General features: G+C 36.9%; 1 protein-coding gene across 6 annotated transcripts in view; it reads right to left on the bottom strand.

The window, feature by feature from the left end:
• Positions 1-23,506, bottom strand: part of ERBIN (erbb2 interacting protein) — a 191,029-nt gene that overhangs the window by 127,334 nt on the left and 40,189 nt on the right. For 5 of the 6 annotated variants that reach the window (XM_036762176.1, XM_036762190.1, XM_036762195.1 and 2 more), the window contains exon 2: positions 21,181-21,310. The gene's annotated coding sequence lies outside the window, so the exon portion shown is untranslated. Of the gene's footprint in view, positions 1-11,945; positions 12,008-21,180; positions 21,311-23,506 lie in introns of all 6 variants that reach the window. The other variant, XM_036762182.1, reaches the window with a different exon arrangement.

The raw sequence follows: 23,506 nt of genomic DNA, 5'->3' as shown, positions 1-23,506 counted from the left end.
TGATCTGAGTGTATCATCATGTGATCTTTGGAGTAAAAACTACCTGATATGCTCATTTTAACCTTACAGATACAGGTCTTAGTTTTTTATATACAATAACATTAAAGAAAATACTTTTCCTACCACTATGTTTCACACAAACATGCACCATCTGCTACTCTGGAATTATCCTGTATGATCTTCTATGTGGAATTATCTCTTTTGCTTGAGAAGAATAATGCTACAGTTTAATCCCATTACTATAGCCAATTTACAAACATCAATCCTTGGCTCTGCTCCAAAATTCCCAGTTATGTGACCCATAAACAATCCAATGGGTGAAATAGTTGCCTTTTACCATGCAATTTCTTGCAATTCTAGAGTGGAATAATAATATTCAATCAAGATAGAAAGTTCTTTTAAAAAAAAAACAGCATATGAAAATAATTAATGATCAATATAAATAAATCCTGTGACCCTGACTTTTTACAAAGTAAATTCTGTGAAGTCTTTCTTGTTTCATGAGTTATATTCATATATAGAAAACAACTGTTTATAATAGGCACTGATACAAAGAAACATATTGACTTTCAGTCAATTTGTATCAAAACATAAATTAAACCAAGGATATTAAATTGTTCAAGAAATAAACTATTGATGTTCTGCTAACACTGTAGCTAAGGCCAATTTCTATTAGCTACATGGGACAGATCACCCCTGTACATCCCCAGACTGTAAACCTGATCTGGAGAGCAAGATGCTTTAAATATCCACAGAGTAGACTCTCAATTAGTGGAACAAGGCTAAACTTTCTATACTCTTGGAGAAACAAAATCAAAGGATGAAAGACGCATAAACAACACAATAGGAGATCTGATATGGAAATAACCAGAGCAGGAAGTTGGCAATATTAGTAAATCTATAGAACTGTTCATGAAATTAATGTACCAAGCACTATGGTAAACTTTAAGGAAACAAGTCCCTGTTCTTGAAGAGCTTACAGTCTAGTCCAAAACTTTCAAAGAAAGAAACAGTATTAACAGATAATGGATTATCAAAATTGTACACGCAATTAGAATAAGTCTTTCACTATTCTTAGGGGAAAAGGGAGGATTTATTAAGCATCTATATGCCAGGTACTGTTCTAGTGACTTTATAAATATTATCTCATATGATCCTCACACAAACAACCCTTGGACGTAGGTATTATTATTACTTCCATTTAACAGTTGAGGAAACTGAGACAAACAAGTCAAATGACCTGACTAGAGTCAGCTAACCAGTAACTGTCTGAGCCTGTATTTGAATTCAGGCCCAGTGATCTTTCCACAAAACCACCTACCTACCTCTAAGCAAAAAGGTTTCCCTTAGCTTCTTCAGGCAAGATTAATATTGTCCAGCAGTTCCCAACTTTTTGGTCTCAAGATCCATTTACACTCTTAAATATTATTGAGGATTCTCCCTACCCCAGCAAAGAGCTTTTGTTTTATGGATTATATTTATTAGTCTTTATTGTATTAGAAATTAAAACACTTTAGTATTATTATGAAAATAGTTTTGATCTTGCAGACTCCCTGAAAGGATCTTTGGAAGCCCCAAGGGTACCTGGACCACACTCTGAGAACCACTAATTTAGTCTAATCATCAATCTTTATGACAATACAAGCTTTTTAGAAGCATCACAGGATAAGGTAGGCCTTGAGTCCTGATTCCACTGCTGTGTTTTGATTGAAGTGCTTTTAAAATTAATATTTTAAAAACTTCAAAACTTACAGCAATTTTCTAAAAAAGAAATTTAAAGTTATACTATTAGAGCATTATTTCATTTTCAAATGGTAATTTCCAGAAAGAACATTTGACATAATCATCACATGTTAAGACAGCAGTAACCAATCAAGCTTTATTAAGCATTTAACTGCCAAGCACTATACTAAATAATGGGGGTATAAAGAGAAAACAGTCTCTTTCCTCAAAGACCTTACATTCTAAAGGAGAGATAATATATATATCTATATCTATCTATCTATCTATCTATCTATATATATATAAACCGACAAGATAAACATGACATAAATGGAAGGTCAGCAACAAATGTAAAATGTTATACTAAGACATTTAGCATTACTATAAGAAAACAGAATATATATAAAAAAAACCAGAATATTACCTCCCATCCTATGTGTAAAAATTGTTAGTTGATTCAGCAAAATGTGGGTAGTTTACTTTCTTAAAAATTTTATCTTTGTAAGGGAAGAATTTGTGACCAAATAAGAATTAGAGAGCATTGTGAGATACAAAATTATAGTTTGATTAATTTAAGCTAAAAAGGTTTTGCACAAACAAAATCAGTGCAACCAAGATTAAAAGAAAGCAGAAAGCTGGAAAGGTTTTTTACAGTAAGTGTCTCTGATAAAGGATTCATTTCTCATAGAGATAGAGAACTGAGTTAAATATATAAGACTGCAAGTCATTCCCCAATTGATAAATGGTCAGAGGATATGAAAAGGCAGTTTTGAGATGAAGAAACCAAAGCTATCTACAGTCATATGAAAAAATGATCTAAATCATTATTGACTAGAGAAATGCAAACTTAAATGATTATGATGTACCACACACCTATCGGACTGGAAATATGACAGAAAAGAAAAATAGATATTAGATGGGATGTGGGAAAATTGGGACATTGTTGGTACAATTGTCAACTGATCCAACCATTCTGGAGAGTAATTTGGAACTATGCCCAAAGCATTACAAAACTGCATACCCTTTGATTCAGCAATATCACTACTAAGTCTGTATCCCAGAGATTTTTTTAGAAGAGTAAAGAACCTATATGTACTATATATCATAAACTGATGCAATGTGAAATGAGCAGAATCAGGAGACCACTGTACACAATACTGAACAGTGATTAACTGTGAATGACTTAACAATTCTCAGTAATAGAAAGATCCAAGACAATTCCAAAGGACTCATGATGAAAAAAGCTATCCCCCTCCACAGAAAGAACTCATAAGAGTCAATGCAGATTGGGCATACTACTTCTCACTTTATTTTTTTCATGCGTTTTTTGGGGGGCAGTCTGTGTTTTCTTTTACAACATGACTAATATGGAAATATGTTTTACATGGTTACACATGTATACCCTACATCAAATTGCTAACCATGTCAGGGAGGGGTGAGAGAAAGAATTTGGAACTCAAAATTTAAAAAACAAATGTTAAAAATTGTTTTTTTACATATAATTAGGGGAAATATCATGAAGTATTATTTTTAAAAAGAATTTTATCATTGCCCACAAGAAACAGAATGTGATCCTTTAATAAATAACCAAAACTGAAGAAAATACTGGTAATACCTAATTCTATTCAACAAACAACTATTAAGTGCTGAGAAGGTAGGTGCTGAGAACAACAAAGACCCATTCTCTATCTTCAAAGACTTTCCTTTCTACTATGAGGATATATAACATATGCACTAATAATAAATATAGGGACTAGACACTTGTAACTTTGCTAGTAAAGGGAACCCCTACAAATTTAGGTCAGCATTTTCTCTCAGTGGCCCTGAGTAACTTGTACAGGGTTGATCAGCAAGTGCGTGCCAGAAGTAGGACTTGAACACAGGTGGTCTCCCTGGCAGGTTCTCTACCCACTCTACCACATTACCTACAAAACTACTAATAATCCCTTGAAGGACATGTTGTGAGGAAATGAGAACTCACAATAGCCAAAGTAAAGGAATGATGCCAGGAATGCATAAAAAGGACTCTGTGTACCTTAAGTCTACTATAGTGTCTGTGAAGGATGAGAAGGAACTCAGTTCTTAAGCTTTGGTCACACCACTGACTAGGTTAGTACCCTGCTCAGTAAGACACTGTTCTTGTAAATCTTAAAAAGAGAGAGAGAGAGAGAGAGAGAGAGAGAGAGAGAGAGAGAGAGAGAGAGAGAGACATAAGACAGTAGGAATTTGAGGAATGGTCCTATTAGAAATCATCTTGATGATCAACTTAGCCCAAAAGTAAGAGTGGCACTTTGTGTTATAGTATCTCAAGTAGGCAAAAACACACTAGAACAAAACAGAAATAACCCCACCTACTGTAAAATGCTACATTGTAAATGATGCTGACAACTTTAACAGGCAAACTACAAAGGACTGAAGACATGAATTCTTTCATTATGTGTCAGTACTATAACTAAACTGAAAATAGATATAATTATAGGGAAAGGCTGCACGCTGTTTTTTTGTCCATGATACATACCCTCAGGTAGAAGTCACACAATGTATTCCTGATTAATGCAAGGCAATCATATTTTAAGTATCCCTAAATCTGAAAGGAAGTTGAGAAACTACTAAAAATCTTAAGAGGGTAAAAAGCTAGGATTGCTGAAAATCTTCACTTAATGAAAACTCTAAAAATTATACCTAATAATGACATAATAAAAACATCACTGATGTCCCAAATGATCTTAAAAAGGAAATGAGAAAACTTTGATTGGAGTTCAGAAGAGCCCATTATAAGTTTGATGGTATGAATCAAACTATCAGATCAATTATCCCAAACCTTAGTAATCTTCAAAAGTTGTCAACTGCAATAAACATAATAAACAAATATATTCTTTCACAGTGTTTGATGAGCATAAAAGCATTTTAGAGCCTGAACACAACAGCATATGAATCAGCTGCTGCCCCAGTAAGAGATGTAGGGCAAAAGGCAGAGTTATTAAGGAAGACCCCAAGGATAGGCATAAACCACTGCCAGGGCAAAAGAGACTTCAAAAGCTACCAAAAGGAATTGGAAGATTATATCAATATTTGGCTGGTATATGCAACAATAGATAATGTGAACATCATACCGCCCAATAAAAAGCAAAATAAGAAGCATACAGAAAGACCTGGAAACTAAAAGCATATCAGAAATCTTAGCTACCCTTAATCAGAAATTAAAAGCAAAAATCAAAAAGCTAAGGTAAGAGAAAACATTACATATCTATAACACCAGCAACCTATCCAAAGATAGGCCACTTTTGTGCTTATGTATTTATAGAGAACATTCATAGTTTGTAGAACTAAATATATAAATGCTTAAAAAAAACCAACCTGTTTGATTAAGAGCAAAAAGGGTGTGTCCCATAAGTCAAAAGTGAATTAAGGACAACTCATCACCTATCCAGTAATTAATGAACAAGCTATCCAACCTTTGACTCAATTCCATTTTCTGGCTTATTCGAGTACTACAAATAAATAAAAAAAGACCACAGTTTAGTAAGGACATTAAGAGTTTGATGTCTGCCTGGAAAACGTTTCTCTATTTAAAACATGACCTCAATATATAATGTCATGAACAATTCAAGTAAAACTGGTATTTTTCAGGGAGATCATGTAAGCCCATTATGGTTCATTCTGTCTTGCCTTAAATCCATTATCATTTCTTCTAAGCAGAACTAAGCATTGGCTTCCAAAATAAAGAGGAAGCCAAACCAAAACATTCAATTAATCACTTGATTTTCACATAGATAACATCAAGCCAAATGGCTCCACAAACATATTAAACAGCTCCTCTAGCTCATCCTCCAATGATATTCCTCCAAATATTATTTGGACTCAGTAAGAAATTTGGAACCTACACAAAGAAAAGATTGAACTAATCAATAAAGGCAATGCCTACAAATGCTTTGGTCTCCTCTAGTCAAGACACAGAGCATAACACAGTATGAAAGAGTAGTCTGTGGATGAATCTATTAAGAGGCTCACTGGCATACTAAAACCAAAACTGAATGGGAAGAACAGATTTAAAGCAATTAACATCAATACAATCTGAAGCAACTCTAAAGTGGACATTAACACAGCAAAAATTACCCTAACAACAACCGATTCATTATCAACAAAAGCTAGCGCTCTTCATGCTAAGGCAGCAACAGAAACAATAAATAACACTTCCTCACCAAAAAAGAAAAAAGAATAAGACTTCTAAAAGTATATAATAAACAGCAACATTTTTGGAATAAGCAGACATCATTTCACCAAGAAATAGTAAAGGCTGATGAAATGGGACATATAACTGGATTTGTCTAATACAAATGAAAGTGGTTTACCTCTAGGTGGAGACTGAAATAGCTAAGATGTAATAATAAAACCAAAAGGACCTCCAAGGGCAACGTCCACATAAACTTAGCCAATGATATATCAACAAAGAAGCATTTACCAAATGGCTGGATCATGAAGATTTATTTGTGGCAAATGAAAGGGTTTATATGACAATTCAGGATAAGGATACTGTCACCAGAAATTATGTAAATATTAGTTAACTTTAAAGAACCCTTGGAATTACTGATCAGTGTAGACTGTGCAAGCAAACAACGAAAACTGCTTAGCACATCATTGCAGGCTGTAAAAATTTAGCATCTGCCAATTATCTAGCAAGATGTGACCTACTGGATAGAATTACACACCAGAGGCTTGCTATCACTATCAGTCATAGATTGACAAATGCCAAATCCTCATGCTACAAGTGCAAATTTCAAAATATCCTGGAGAACCCAACTAATAAACTGGACAGGAACAGGACCATTACTGTACACTGAAACTGTAGGCCAAAACTTCCTAGACATAATAATTTACAAAGCCTTCAAGAACAATGTTTTAAATAAATGTTGACATACCAATTCCCCATAAAACAATATGAAATATAGAGCCCTAGCAGAAGAAATCAAAATCATGGAATAAAAGGATAAGGTGTATGATCCCTATTGTTCTGGCTACAACTAGAGTAGTACTAAGGAGGACTCCAATGAGCCTACAGAGACATCCTAATACTTTTATTGAACTACAAAAAGCAATTATTTTATCCACCAGTGCAAAAGTTTAATGAACATTATATATAAATTAAAGGATAGCAATTTGTTTCTATCTGTATACATTAGAAAAAGATAAGAGGCAATAATAAAAGAATCTTATATTTATAAGGTTTGCAAGGTGCTTTATATACATTATTTTAATTTTCAAAACATGAGGCTGTGTACTGTTATCATGCCCATTTTACAGATGAAGGAATGAAGGCTCACAGAAATTAAACTGACTTGCCACAACTAAAAAGTGTTTGAGACATTTTTTCCTGACTCCAGGTCAAGTGTTTTATACACAAAAAATAAGGTAATCTGAGGAGGGAGAGAACACTCACACAGGGGGATGGAATGAAGTTTAGGAGGTAGCACCTGAGCTGAACCTGGAAGAAAGTAAAATATTTGAGCCTGTGAGGATAATATTTAACTAAATTATGGAATTTGTTCATGGTTAGAAAGGACCTCAGATCATGTAGCTCTGATTTTACAGTCATTCATATTAGAAAATCAAGATCAAACAAGTTTTTGCCTTTCTGCTATGAAGGCAATTGCTGACTTCCTCCTCCCATACTATGCAATAAATGTTAATAGAAACTCCATTTGAGGATCTTCACTACTTTCTCTATGGTAGCCCATTCCACTAATTCTGGAGACTAAATGGGCCCTAAGGATTAATAGGAGCCAGAAGAGTAAGCAGTACAGGACTCTTCATTTGAGCCAAGTCAGAACGTTTTCCTTATTCCTCAAATACAAAGAAAATTCTTCAGTCCTGTCCCTGCAGTATCATCCTAAGCCTCAAGAGAAGCACTAGTGCAGATCAATACCAACAAGCAGTGAGAGCCCAGACAAGGAGGGAGAAAGGATATTTAACAGTCAGTGTAGTTGTTTCTGCCCCTCTGACAGGAGGGCTGGAGGGTAAAGCAAAAACCTCTACCCTCCACAGCCAGCCTCCTTTTTTGGAGGGCTCAGGAGCTATAGTAACCTCTTCTGTTCTGTTTGGTTTCAACTACACCAACGTCATGTCCTACCAAGTAAAATGGGTACCTGCAGGAAGCTCCCTACTGCATTGAGCCTTTTTAGTTCTCTTTTGTGTATCTTCTTCCTTTAGACTAAAAGCTCCCTAAGGGCGAAAGACAGCCTTTTTTTTTACTTCCCCACTCCCAGCCCCCAGGCTTAAAAAAGCACAGGGTCTAGTTAGCACATAGTAGACACTTAATGACAGCTAGCAGTTATATGGTGTTTTAAGGTTTGCAAAGTGCTTTACAACACACACACAGACACACACACACACACACAAACTGTAACCTCACAACAACCCTGGGAAGTAACTGATATTACTATCATCCTCACTTCTCAGATAAGAAAATAGGTAGTCTGGTTAGAAGACCTGCCTGGAGTTACACAGCTAGTAACTATCTTAGGCCAGATTTAAATTCAGGTTTTCATATTTCCAGGTCTCACATTCTATCCAATGCAACACCTAGCTGCCTTATAAGTATAATTGCTTACAAATCATGTATTTTCACTGCTATATTAATATACCACGTACATTAGTAATCATACACAAAAGACAGAAACTAAAAAGAATGAAATAAAGCTTTGTATTTTTGCTTTAACTTTTTATTCTGTGCCTTATTTTAAATATAGGGTAGTATTGCAGTAGAAATACTTAGAATATAAATATTTAATCATAATTCCCTTAAATATATTATTTTAAAACTTGAAATAATTTTATTAATAGAAAAGACCTTTTGCTCAGCAAAAATATTAACGCCTTAATATGTGGGGGGGAGAATATGCTTCATTATTTATGAAAATCTTAGTGTAATAATTTTTAATACATCAAATCAAATATTTAAGTTGTTTATTTTGATATCTAGTTTTAATGGCTGTCACAACTAACTGAAAAAGCTACCTTGAAAAAATATTAAAAAATCAGACTGTCCACTAATTTTGCAGAAGTATTTTTCTAAACAGGTTAGTAAGTGTCCACCTTCTCTGATATTAGGGAGAGAAGGGACAAGCTATCTGAAGGTAAGGAGCTCAATTCGAAGAGTTGGCTGTTTCAAATAGATAGAAAAGTACAACAGAAGAGCAGGTGACAAGATGCCCAGGTAGGTCCTGAAAGCAGATATCCTAATAAAGTTTTGTTTTGGTGTCTTCTTTTTTGCTTTTGCTTTTATTTTTTAAATTGGGGTTGAGGGAGGGGGTATTCTTGGGAGCAGAGTTGTAGATCTAGGATAGTTATATACCTGGCCACTTAAGCCCTAAGTCCAGTGGCTGTGAGTAGCTACCACTGCCTTTCATTGCTTTGCCCCTTCATTTTTCTAGTAAGGGAAGAGAGAAAAGCCTGGGTGGGCAGCAGGGAGCTGATGCTAATGCTGATGCAGCTACAGTAGGGGCAAGAAAAGGGAGGACAGAGATATTTAAGACCCAGTTGAGGAATGACTGCCTAGGGAGGAGCTAACCAACACAGCCCAAGCTAGGTACAAGCCAAAGGAAAAGAGTACAGAATTCACCCGGTCCTCTCTTATCCTCCTCCTCTACTAGAATATTTCATGGCTCTTTATTTCTCACTAACATACCTCTTACAGGTCTCAGCACCATAGCAACAAGAAGGCTTGGATGGATTATCTATGGCAATGTCCATTCTCTATTAAATGAATTTTTAAAAGACTGCCTATATATGGCAGCTGGTGGTGCAGTGGGGAGAGCCTGGGCCTGTAGTCAAGAAGACCTAAGTTCAAAAGCATCCTCAGACACTTAAAAGCTGTGTAACTTGAGGCAGGTAACTAAACCTCCAAAAACTAAGCCTCCAGAAGACTCAGTCTTCTCATCTACAAAATGAAGGTAATACTACCAGCTACTCCCAGGGTCCTGGTAAAGATAAAATGAAGTATTTGTATGCAAAGTGCTTAGCACAATGGTGAGGACACAGTTGTTGTCGTTTGTCCTTCGTTCTCAAAGAGGACCATGACATCAGGAAGATGAAGCCATGACTTGCAAGTGAATTGGATTTAAGTGAGGCAGAGCTGTGGAAACTTACCAGCCTCACTTTCTCCTCTGGAGCTATCTGGGTCCAGGGGCCAGATATAGATCAGGATGACTTGAGATGGCCCGCATACAGTGGGAGACCTTGGCCTTTTTAAAGTCCTTCCCAGATCTCAGTCTGATTGAGGCAATGCCCTGATTAGGGTAGGTAAGAAATGAAGCAAAGAACGACCTCTTTTACTTAAGTCAAAAAAAATCATTCCGGGAAAGGAAGACCTTCAGAGTTTCTGGCCAAAACAGAACTAATTTACATTTACATTCACTATTTACATTCACTCTGAGTCACCAAATCCTAAGGATCAAGTGAGGCTAGGGCTGGGATATATTGTTGGCCAATCAGTAAGGGCCTAGCAGAATAACAGCTGACTGAATGAGCTGGTGTTTCCCATGTAGGGTTGTTGTTCTTGTTGTTCAGTTGTGTCCTACTCTTTGTGACCCCATTTGAGGTTTTCTTGGAAGAGATAATGGTGTGGTTTGCAATTTCCTTCTCTAGATGATTTTAGAGATGAGGAACTAAGGCAAACAGGTGACTTGCCCAGGGTCACACAGTTAATAAGTGTCTGAGGCCAGATTTGAATTCAGAACAATGAGTCTTCCTGACTCCAGGCCTATAGCTCTATTTACTCTGCCACCTAGCTGTACGCCCATAGAGGGTACCACAGCATATTGTTTTTTGAATGCCATCTTCTATTTCAAATGCTTTAACATACCCTACCAATCATGGCAGGTTCTCAGGGTTATCTATTCCAGTGGCATGGCAGACATTTCCCATTACCCTTTCCATCTTGAGAGAGGCTTAATAATCAGACATTATGACTACAAATTCTAGTCATCTAGCTATCCCTTTTTTAAAATTATATTTTATTTTCCCCCCAATTACATGTGAGAACAATTTTTAACATTCATTGTTTTGTTCTAAGTTTTCAGTTTCTACACTGTGTACCAAGATAAAGTCAAAATGGAACATGATTTAGACATAAAAGGAGAACAAGGAATAGTTTATGTGTCAGGTCTATAGAGAAGGGAAGAATTTATGATCAAACCAGACATAGAGAGGATTATAAGATGTAAAATGTATAATTTTGATTGTATTAAATTTAAAAGGTTTTGCACAATCAAAACCAATGCAACCAAGATTAGTAGGAAAGCAGAAAGCTGGGAAACAATTTTTATAGCAAGTGTCTCTGCTAATGGTCTCATTTCTCAAATACATAGAGAACTGAGTCAAATTTATAAGGATACAAGTCATTCCCCAAATAACAAATGGTCAAAGAATATGAATAGGTGGTTTTTAGATGAAGAAATCAAAGCTATCTATAATTACATGAAAAAGTACTCTAAATCACTATTGATTAGAAAAATGTAAATAAAGACAATTCTGAGGAGCTACCTCATACTTATCAGATTGGCTAATTCAACAGAAAAGGAAAATGACAAATGTTGGAGGGGATGTGGGAAAACTGGGATACTAATATATTGTTGGTGGAGCTGTGAAGTGACTGAACCATTTTGGAGAGTGTAACAACAATGTGGCTAGCAGCTACCCTGGCTGTGTAAAACCAACAACAACCAGCACACAGAGGGCTGCTAACAGAGGATCTTTGATCTGCTTTACTAAGGAAAGTAACTTTAAGGGGTTAACAATCTCACTTTAATGAAACATACAAACATACATTATATAAACAGAGCAAATAACACAATTCAATCTATAACAATACATAGTTACCAGGAGAGAGGTATCAACATCTGGGTTTTTCTAAAGGGGGGGGAGGGCACATCAACACTCTTCCAGAGAGTGAGAGCCCCAAACAAAATGCTAACCCCTGAGTTTATATACTCCTCTTAAGGCCCAAAGACTTCACACCTAATCAGCGAAAGGGTGTGGGCATGGGGCTTAGTACCTAGTTAGCAACAGGGTGTAGGCCTGTGGCTTTGCACCTAGTAAGACTTAATCAAAGGCACTTGATTACTTTAGCATTCTAAAAGAGAAAACAGTAAAAAAAAAGTCCCACCTTAATTACCAATACAGAGAGCAATTTGGAACTATGCCCAAAGGGCTATAAAACTGCTTACCTTTTGATCCACCAGACAGACTGAAGAGAAGTAGGAATAGAGATGACAGGAGAGGCAATCTGCTGAAGGAGCAAGGATGGAAGAGAATCAATATGCAAGTAGAGGAATTTGTCTTGGAAAGAAAGAAAAGCTACCCTTTCAGTGTGATACAAAGGTGAAGGAGAAGAGGGTGGCTGAAGGCATCATCTGAAGGAAGTGAGATGAAAAGAGAGAGCTCTCAGCAAATGGCCTTCATTTTTCTTTTCAATAAAATATGAGACAGACTTCTCAGCTGAGAGGGTGGGAGGAATGGGAACCATAGCAGGTTTGAGGAAGGATGAAAAGGTTTCGAAAGGCAGCTGTGGTGAGTGGAATAATCAGGGAGGTATAAAAAAAGACTGTCTTGATGCAGTAAGGATCCAGAAGGAGGTTGTGTAACATAAATATGAAGTGGACCCAATCAACATGGTTTTATGGTTTTCTCCACCTTTATTTAACAGCATGTGTGCAGAAGCAAAAGCAGTAGATAATGGAAATGATTCGAGGCTAAGATCTGGCAGGGAAAATTCATCAATATGATAAGGGCCTGGCAAGGAACTCAAGAGTAGAAGACTGTGTGGAGCTGAACTGGCTCCCCAAAGGGCCAAGAGGGGAAAGGAGGAAAATATAATTAATGAAAGGGTGATAGCCTGGGAAAAAACTGAGGGGTCAAGGGACTAAAAGTCATAGCATAGATCAGGGCTGCCTAACCTTAGGTTTTTATTGAAACAATAGACAATATATTTTGATTTGCCATTTTAGTGAGAGCTCTGAGGTAGCTGGGCTTCATTTACTAAAGCATTTATGTAAATTTCTATGCCTGTAGGCAGGCTGCATAAATCCTACTGTGGCCTGTGGGCTGCATTTTGGACAGCCCTGGCATAGATGAAGAGCAAGATTTGGAATTAAAAGGCAGAAAGGAAAAGGTTTATTCCTATTGTGAACTCACTTAGAGTGAGGTCAGCTTGCTTTTTATCTAGGAACAGGACTATTTCTTCCAGTCAACATTAGAAATACCCTGTGCCTCAGCATTCCTCCAATGGTCACCACCTGATAATCCCTTCAAATGTACTGATGACCTTCAAATTAATTATTGACTAATATTGTCCTACAATCTATTATGTTTCATGTTATCAAGAAACTCCTTCACACTCTTAATCCAGTTACCCAGCAGAACTCTCTGACTTGAATAGGAACTTCCTCTGATAAAAACCAACTTTATATTATTTTAGTTTTTGTTTTTTACCTCTCCAAAAGTGTTACCTATCTTCATTACCCACCTCATTCATCAAATTTGCATCCAAATTACTTTTAGCCACTTCCAAAGGTCATTCACCAATATTTGCCATCACTGAGGTTGCATCTTACTTGAAGGTAATTTCTTCAAAAAAAAAAAAATTTTTTTTTTCTGAAAATATTTTGAATAAATGCAAACTTCATAAAGTGTAAAGCCTCCTAAACTGGTGAATGACACAATGTTCATTTGGATTTCTGGCATGAGTTGTGTTATGTTTTAAAACTTCACATTTATTCCTATTAAATTTCATCTTATTAGATTCAGTCTATTGTTCTAGCCTGTCAAGATATTTTTGGATCCTAGGTTAATCACCCAACATGGTAGTATCCTTTCCAGATTTCTGTCATCTGTAAATGACAAGCATAGCTTTATTCAAGATATTAATATAAATTTTATACAGTAAAGGGCCAAGCATATATCCCTAGGGAACTTCACCAGAGACCTCCAAGTTGACACTGATTCATTAATGACTACTCTGGAGTCATTCAACCAGTACTGAATCCATATAATTAGCTATAACCTAGTCCATACCTCTCTAACTTTCCATAAGGTCAAAATGAGATATTAAATACATTCTGAAATCTAGGGTATCTGGATTTATAGAATTCCCCCCATCTAAGAACTTCATCTAAAAAGAAATGAAGTTTAATCTGAACACTAGCCCTTGGTTACCATTCCTTCCCTTTTAAATGTTCACAAACCACCACCTCTAAAAAGTGGCCCTAAAATTCTGTCACGAATCAAAATCAAGTCCTTCAGCATAGAGTTTTTAGGCTCCACTCTCTTCTACTAGTGGAGAGTGAGGTGCAGAGATCAAGATATTTACCCTGCTCTCCAGTCCTGTGGAACTTCTCCCCTTCTCAATAATCTTTCAAATATTGTTAACAACAGCTCAGCAGTTACTCCTACCTGTTATTTCATTACCCTACAATGTAACTGGCACAAGCCTGAAGACTTGAGCTCATAAAGATTAGCTAAGTTCTCTTTATTCATCTTATGTCTAAAGTCTAAAGATTAGTCTCCATGGCAGAGAAAGTTGAAGCAAAATAAGAAATATATAGTTTTTCTTTCCCTCAGATATCAATCTTGTTGTTTCATCACTCTCTTTAACCAACATCAGCTGATTTAATGATCTTGCCACTGTATTTATCCTTTGTCTTTTTGTTTTCTCATAGGGAAAGGCTTCCAAGTTTGATGGGTGAATACTGTGAGGAAGATTTGGAGAACATGAACAAAAATTATGCAGGAAGTATAGCTGGATTACAATCTACACATTCAAGAGAATATTCTTGAAGTACTGAAATGGCCATAGCATTTTTTTGTTGTCAATCATCCACTGAAGCACCATAAATGAAGAAAAAACATCTATGTGTATCTTGTGCTTGAGAAGCAAAATATTTCAAAAAGCTTAAAAGTTTTTTTCAAAGTATCTAGTAACAATAAATCAGTTACATACCATTCTTAAGGTCTATTAAGTTATTCACATCAGCCCTGCCAAGTAGATGGGAGAGATATTACTTTCCCCATTTTATAGCTAATAGATCTGAGCTTAAGAGTAGTGAAATCAATTCACTAAACCTTTTCCCTCAAAGCCAAGTACAACTGAAGGTTTTCAACAAACCAAAATACAAATTTTAACAAAACAAAATATAAATTAATAATTAATATATTAACAAACAAATGCACTAAGAAAATAGGAATGGAGCAACAGCATGGTGAAAAGGATGACGAGACTTGAGCTCAAGTGATGATTCCTACAAATATACATGAACATGTATATATGCAAGTGTATGTACACACACATATATACACACCATACATACACATTTTTAAAAACTGAATCCCAGGAGTTTCATCTCTAATACAGAAATGGTTAAGAGCATGCTAGAATTTAATGAGACTTTTTTTTTTAAATAATGCTGCTTCTGTTCTCTTGCTCTAACGGTCTGAAAAATCTGCCAAGGTCACTATTAAAGTGAGAAATCCCAGACCCTTTCAAGACCTAGGCCTTAGAACTTAATGCCTGCTCTGTTTTTATGTCTTTCAGTTCCTTAAGACTTTAAAATCACACAAGGTAAATGAGATTGAGAACTATTTTTACTACCAAAAATGTTTGCTTTGTCTTAACATTTTCACAAATAAAAGTAGCACCTCCACAACACAGCAGCTCTGTAAACGCTACAGTTTGCAAAGTGTTTTCCTCCTAATAACTTGTACAAGTAGCACAGCTGTTATTCACAAATGAAGGAACTGAGGCTCAGTGGGGCCGCGTGGCTTGTCCTGGGTCACAGAAATAGGTCAGTGTGGGAGGCAGGTCAAAGGAAAGAAAAATAACTTTAAAGACTTAAGATCTGCAGTCATTTCAATGACCAAATGAAATTTCAGAATCAGTCAGCCAACAAGCATTTATCATTAAAGTGCTTACTGTGTGCCAGGTACTATGCTAAGGTTCAGAGATAGAAAAAAAAAGGTCCCTATGTTCTCAAGGAGCTCACAGTCAATGGGGAAGGTAAAACACAAAGAACTACATGCAAATGAGACATATACATGATAAACTGGAGATAATCTCAGAAGGAATCACAAAGAGGAAAACTTTGAAAGCAACATGCTGAAATTTGTTACGAATTACTTAAAAATAAAAGCAAACTATACATAACGGAGAGTCACAGTTTCAAGTATAACCCTCTCTTTATTCTTAGTTTGTATGTGGACACGTTTATTTTCAGAACAAAATAAATGGGAAAAATATAAATCATTTGAACTGATAAAGCAGACTTTATAAAAGACTAATACTTCACTCCTAAAACAAATCAAAGTATAATTTTTCTTTCCCAAATGATAATTACATAGACAATATTTATTTACAAAAAAGTTTAGCTAATTTTGCCTGACTCTGGTCAAGTAATCCCATTCATCTCTACTAATAACCTCCAGGTTACAGAAGGATGAGAACCGGTTACTTATTTTACAAGAAATACACAAAAGCTCTTGAACCGAAGTAAAAAGTTATGTCCAGAATGGAGTAACATCTCCACTTTCTGGCTGAGGTTCTATATTTATTATCATAAGCCCTTGCCCATGCTCTGACCTCAGGGTCCACACATGCCATGGAAAAGATAGACTTCCATATACTTCTGTATGTGTTGATATCGGCTATTGAGGACCCATCCTAAGAAACTTCCAAATTTCTGTACACTTTACTCCACATATCTTAACCCCACATAGCAAAGTCAGGAGGAACACACACTTGTTCCAAGAAAATATTCTGCCTTACTCGTCCATCAGTAAGGAACTCTAGACCTAAGGCTGCTTTCCCTCTGGCCATCCACAATCCCTTTTGCCATACTTCACTCAGTGCCAATCATCAAAATTCCTTTCCTTTCCTCCGCCCTCAATGTTATAAAAATAAACAATTCTGGTCTCCTGCATTCAATTCGGCTAGGTATTAAGAGAACAGAGTGGCCTTAATTTAAACAAAATTTATTACATCTAGATGTAATACATACCTGTAGATACCTAGATATTACATCTAGGGTCTCTCACATAGTATATTGATTAATCTGAAATCTATAATTGATAGAATTTCACGAAGTTTTTAGACTGAAATGGCCTTCCTTTAAAGTCCTACCACTTAATCCATTCTGCCTATGTCAAATGTATACCTTGAGAAGAGGATGAGAAATGAGCAGAGCTGCTCTGAAATTCCTCTTAAAATTCCCTAAATAAGCAATTTCAGGGGTTAGGCAGAGAAACTGGAAGAGGAACAGAAAGATAATTCACCACGCCCAGTCCCTTCCTTGAGAAGTCCACACCCCAGTTTTAAATGTTTCTTCATCCCTCAATGAAGAGGCAAAACCTATCACAGAAGGGAAGTGCTATGCCACATTAATGGAGGCAGATTCTCTACTCCTAATCATCTTCCCTGTTCTAGATAACAAAAAAAAGGTAAAGGGAAAAACTAGGGAGGCCCCCCGAGGAGCTTTCTCCTCCACTTATGTCTCTGTTCTCCTTCATGATGCAAGAAGAGTTTTTAGTTTGACTGTATAAAAGTCATCACAATTCTTTTACTCAAGAGGCTCACCCTGCATGCCTAGTTACTTTGCAACCAAGTAAGGATTAAGTGTTTTATGTTCTATTTGATTATAACATTGAAGCCGATCATCCTATGAAAAGTTTGCTCATGTCATACTCCTCCATTTATGATTCAGTGATATTAGTTCTGGCCCCTTTTTTGCTTTCTTGCCCTAGTTTCTCACTACTGCTGACTAGTCTACTGTCCACTTTGTGTGATGCAGCACTACCCGGCCCCCAATCCAGTTTATCAGGCTCCTTTCTGACCACTGGCCATATGTTTCTGGATTATTATTATAACTACTATTATTATGCTTTCCTGATCCTATGACATTCTGTCTACATCTGGCCCCAATTTCTCTATGATCCTATAAAAAATTGGCTGTGTGGGTAAGCAGGGACTAGCCTGAGCTCCGTACCAAGTCCCAACAAAAACCTATAAAAAACGGCTCTGAACCAATTCTAGATCGGCAGAACCCACAAAACAGCAGAGGGAAGCAGGGCTCCAGCCCAGGACAGCCTGCAGGGTCTCTGGGTGAGGTCTATCCCACACAGAGCTGGGAGCTGGGAACGGAGTGGAGCAGAGCCCAGCCTGAGCGGCCTGGACCAACAAGACCAGCAACCGGGCAGAGCATGCCCTAGCACCCTGAATCAGTGAGCCGCGGCAGTTATGAGACTTCTCAACCCACAAACACCAAAGACTGCGGAGAAGGTTAGTGGGAAAAGCTGCTGGAGTGGAAGGAGTTCGAGGTTCGGCTTCCAGCCCCGGGGGCAGCGGAGGTGGGGCAGCTACAGCTGTTGTTGCCTCCGGCTCTGGGCCCACCTGGTGGGAGGAATTAAGTGGCGGATCAGAGCAGGAGTGCAACAGCCTGCTGAAGATCTAAGCCCAGTTCGGGTTGGGGGTCCTTGGGGAAGGAGCAGTGCTGATGTGGCAGAGCTGGCACCTCCCCCCAAACGTGGAACATAGAACTCTCTAGTCTACAAGCAGTCATACCCCACTGAAAAACGCAAAGGTCAAGTTAGTTGGCTGGGAATATGGCCAGGCAGCGAAAACGCGCCGAGATTCAGTCTCAGACTTTGCATTCTTTCTTTGCTGACAAAGAAGACCAAAACATACAGCCTAAAGAAGTCAATAAAGTGCAAGAGCCTACACCAAAAGCTTCCAAGAAAAACATGAACTGGTCCCAGGCCATGGAAGAGCTCAAAAAGGATTTGGAAAAGCAAGTTAGAGAAGTAGAGGAAAAATTGGGAAGAGAAATGAGGAGGATGCAAGAAAACCATGAAAAACAAGTCAATGACTTGCTAAAGGAGACCCAAAAAAATACTGAAAAATACACTGAAGAAAACAACACCTTAAAAAACAGACTAACTCAAATGGCAGAAGAGCTCCCAAAAGCCAATAAGGAGAAGAATGCCTTGAAAGGCAGAATTAGCCAAATGGAAAAGGAGGTCCAAAAGACCACTGAAGAAAATACTACTTTAAAAATTAGATTGGAGCAAGTGGAAGCTAGTGTCTCTATAAGAAATCAAGATATTATAAAACAGAACCAAAGGAATGAAAAAATGGAAGACAATGTGAAACATCTCCTTGGAAAAACCACTGACCTGGAAAACAGATCCAGGAGAGATAATTTAAAAATTATTGGACTACCTGAAAGCCATGATCAAAAAAAGAGCCTAGATATCATCTTTCAAGAAATTATCAAGGAGAACTGCCCTGATATTCTAGAGCCACAGGGCAAAATAGAAATTGAAAGAATCCATCGATTGCCTCCTCAAATAGATCCCAAAAAGAGATCTCCTAGGAATATTGTTGCCAAATTTCAGAGCTCCCAGATCAAGGAGAAAATACTGTAAGCAGCCAGAAAGAAACAATTTGAGTATTGTGGAAACACAATCAGAATAACCCAAGATCTGGCAGCCTCTACATTAAGAGATCGAAGGGCTTGGAATACAATATTCCGGAGGTCAATGGAGCTAGGATTAAAACCTAGAATCACCTACTCAGCAAAACTGAGTATCATGCTCCAAGGCAAAATATGGATTTTCAATAAAATAGAGGACTTTCAAGCTTTCTCAGTGAAAAGACCAGAACTGAATAGAAAATTTGACTTTCAAACACATGAATCAAGAGAAGCATGAAAAGGTAATCAAGAAAAAGAACAAGAAAAAGAAATTGCAAGGGACTTTCTAAAGGTGAACTGTTTTGTTGACATTCCTACATGGAAAGAGGACGAGTATGATTCATGAGATCTCAGTATTAGGGTAGCTGAAGGGAATATGCATACATATATGCTTATGTATATATATGGGTGAATGTGTATGTATGTATATATCTGTGTGTGTGTGTGTGTGTGTCTGTGTGTGTGTGTGTGTGTATATATATATATATATATATAGAGAGAGAGAGAGAGAGAGAGAGAGAGAAAGAGAGAGAGAGAGAGAGAGAGAGAGGACACAGGGTGAGTTGAAGAAGAAGGGAAGATATCTAAAAGAAATAAAATCAAATTAAGGGATGAGAGAGCAACGTACTGAGAGAGGGAGATAAGGAGAGATAGAATGGGGTGGATTATCCCGCATAAAGGTGGCAAGAGCAAGCAGTTCTGTGGGAGGAGGGGAGAGGGCGGATGAGGGGGGAATGAGTGAACATTGCTCTCATCAGATTTGGCCTAAGGAGGGAATACCATACATACCCAATTGGGAATCTTACCCCACAGGAAAGAAGAGGGAAGAAGACAAAAAAAAAAAATGGGGGGGGATGATGGAGGGGAGGGCTGATGGGGGTGGAGGTAGTCAAAAACAAACACTTTCGAAAGGGGACAGGGTCAAGGGAGAAAATTCAATAAAGGGGGATGGGTTGGGAAGGAGCAAAATATAGTTAGTCTTTCACAACATGAGTATTATGGAAGGGTTATACATAATGATACACATGTGGCCTATGTTGAATTGCTTGACTTCTTAGGAAGGGTGGGTGGGAAGGGAAGAGGGGAGAGAATTTGGAACTCAAAGTTTTAAAAACAGATGTTCAAAAACAAACAAAAATGTTTTTGCATGCAACTAGAAAATAAGATACACAGACAATGGGGTGTAGAAATTTATCTTGCCCTACAAGAAAGGAAGGGAAAAGGGGATGGGAGGGGAGTGGGGTAACAGAGGGGAGCACTGACTGGGGAACAGGGCAACCAGAATATACGCCATCTTGGAGTGTGTGGGAGGGTAGAAATGGGGAGAAAATTTATAATTCAAACTCTTGTGAAAATCAATGCTGAAAACTAAATATGTTAAATAAATTAAAAAAAATTGGCTGTGTATAGCAATATTGCATGAATGTATATTAATAATGTAAATACTTTGCCAGAAGAATTCTAAGTTTCTGAAAATTTCCAGGTTTTCAGGCTCAAATTCCATATTAACCCTATTTTAGAGCACCTTGGATCCACTCAAACATGGCTTTGGACCTTTAGGTCTCAGATTAGTAAGACCCCTTAGATTCACCCTGAAACAGATTAGAATAAAAATCAAAACCTTAGAACAGAGTAGGCAGAGTAACATGAACCAGATCACTCCTCATCAATACAGATACATGTTCCTAACGCTGCAAAACAATCTGGGACACTGGAGTGTAAGAATAGGGAATAACGATTTCTTATTCCACTTGAATACTGTGCACTAGGATATCAAATTATCCCTCTAAAAAATCTTCCTGTTTAAGTCAGTGAGGAAAAGATAACGACTTTTCCAAATTTTTCTTATAAAGAGAGCAGAAACATTAAATAAAATCAAATCTATTGCATCAAACCCATGATTAAATTATCACCATTTTCAAATGACTACATAGGCAAGTCTTACCCGATTGCTCCACTTCTTCTCATTCACAACCAAGGATTCAGAGTTGATTGGGATCTTAGATCTCAGACCTCCAATTCATCATAAAATTGGAGATGTTCATATAAGCTTCCACTGATAGCTGTCCTGGTCCCTGCATTAAAAAAAGAAACAAGTATAAATGCTTCTTATTATATAACCATATTAGCAGCCCTCCATCACTAAAAAAGAAATGATGTGGGATTCTAAAGTCAACCTAGCTTAACAGCAACTTAAGTGATAAAAGATAAATTCTAATGTCCATGAGATTACAGCAACAGCATCAACATGAGGCCTCAGATATTTAGTCCTGGCTTTGCCACTAAATAGTTATACAACTCTGGACAAGTTACCTAAGTTCTCTGGACCATAGTTTCCTTCATGTGTATCCCAATCTTGGCAATTTTTTTTACTGTCAACACATCTGTAATTTGTAGAACCTACAAATATTTTTTTTTCCTTTTCCCTACCTGGATTCTGCTTCTCCCACTCCCAACTCCCTATGCCTGTCTCACAAGCTGAGGCTGCAGATAGAATGGTCTACAGTAGCAAATTTAGATATTTTATCATTCCAGGGTATAGCTTAGGTCAGGAAACATGGAGAGACTCTGAAGTTCCTTTTAGCTCTTTATAACAACTTAACAAATTCTTTCTCCAAGTGTCCAAATGTAATTTCTACTACTGCCATCCTCCATCTCTAGCATGCATTCTCCCTTGAATTCCACCTCAGAGAGTCCTTCTCTTTAAGATGCAGCTCAGGCACTATCTTCTACATTAAGCTTTTCCTGATTTCTTCAATTGCTAATGCCCCGCCCTCCCAAACTACCTTTACTTAACTACGCTGTGTATGTGTGTATAGGTGTGTATGTATATAGTATTAATTTTATATTTATGCTATGTTTGTATGTATGTATCTTAATGTATTTGTTTCCCAGTTAGGACCTAAGTTCATCATGACTAAGGAATGTTTCATTTTTTATACTTGTATCCCCTGGTATATAATGGCTTCCTAATAAATACCTGTTTGTTGATAGATAATAAATTAAACCTCATGGTGCAGGGAACACAGGGATTGGAGAAATGGGATAGCAATTCACCTACATTCTCAAAATAATTCAAGTTGTAAATGAGTATACTTCCCAGATATAAACCACTAGTTATTGAAAGCCTGGGTGAAAATACCCAATTGTAACAGCATTATAAAATAGAATCTTTAGTGAAAACTTCAAACATTTAAAATCCTATTAAAGCAAAGGCTTTTGTAACAAAAACCTAGCTGATGCCTAATTTGTTTTGAGCAATATAATACTAAAAAAATTATATAAATTAAAATAGTATTTATATACTAAAATTTAAGTATCACGTGTACATAATATATAAATAACCACTGGTTTGACATAAATCTTTTCTCTCTACTCATACACCAAGATCCCAATATATTTACTGAATTCTATAATACCAAGCAGAATCAAACCCCAAGCTCTAGTGTTTTCAATCCCTTTCCTACTTTACCCCCTCAGCTTTCAGATCTCTCAGAACCTTTGATACAGCAGGACACAAAAGAGAAATGGGGGAATGGGGGTGGGGGATGTTAGAAGAGCTTAGGGAGGAAGAAATATGGATATGAAGACAGGTTAAGTTAATGATTCCAAACAGAGGAAGTCTAGCTCAAGGGTTCTTAACTTTTGTGTCATGGACACCTTTAACAATCCAGTGAAACCTGTAGATCCATTCTCAAAATATTTTCAAATAACTGAAGAAAATGCTGAATTTCAGTTTAGGGTTTAGTGGAAATAAATATTTAACCCAATCCAAATTCATAGACTCCTCTTCAATCTATCCAAAGATGACTTTGTGGGTTGCTAACAATAAATTCACACCAAGAAAACTATTTTTCAACTAAAATTTGCCATTCCAAATATTTTAAATTTGTCAGGTTCTATTACTTTCCCCTCAAACTCCCAACATACAAAATATTAAACTATCAATAAAACTGTTCTTTTCTAATGTAACTTATATCAACATAGTATGTTGATGATAAATTGAGTAGCTATGTGTGTATGTATACATGTGTGTGTATATAATTACTGATTAAAAATCATTAACAAACCAAAGAATCACAGAAAGGCAGAACAGGAAGAAACCATAGAAATTATCAAAGATGAAGATATTTATAATGGCAGCTACAAAATTCACTTGACTAAGAAAAAAGGCAATTGCCCCTGAGCTTGATCTTCTCTCCCTATAAATTGCTCAAAAGTCCTTGACATTACTTCATTGAGATCCTTGTGAAGATGTGTCCCTTCTTACT

Source organism: Trichosurus vulpecula, chromosome 1, assembly GCF_011100635.1.
Source record: "Trichosurus vulpecula isolate mTriVul1 chromosome 1, mTriVul1.pri, whole genome shotgun sequence".
Taxonomy (NCBI): Eukaryota; Metazoa; Chordata; class Mammalia; order Diprotodontia; family Phalangeridae; genus Trichosurus; species Trichosurus vulpecula.
The sequence above is the reverse complement of the archived record's forward strand: the minus strand, read 5'-3'. Positions and strand labels throughout refer to the sequence as shown.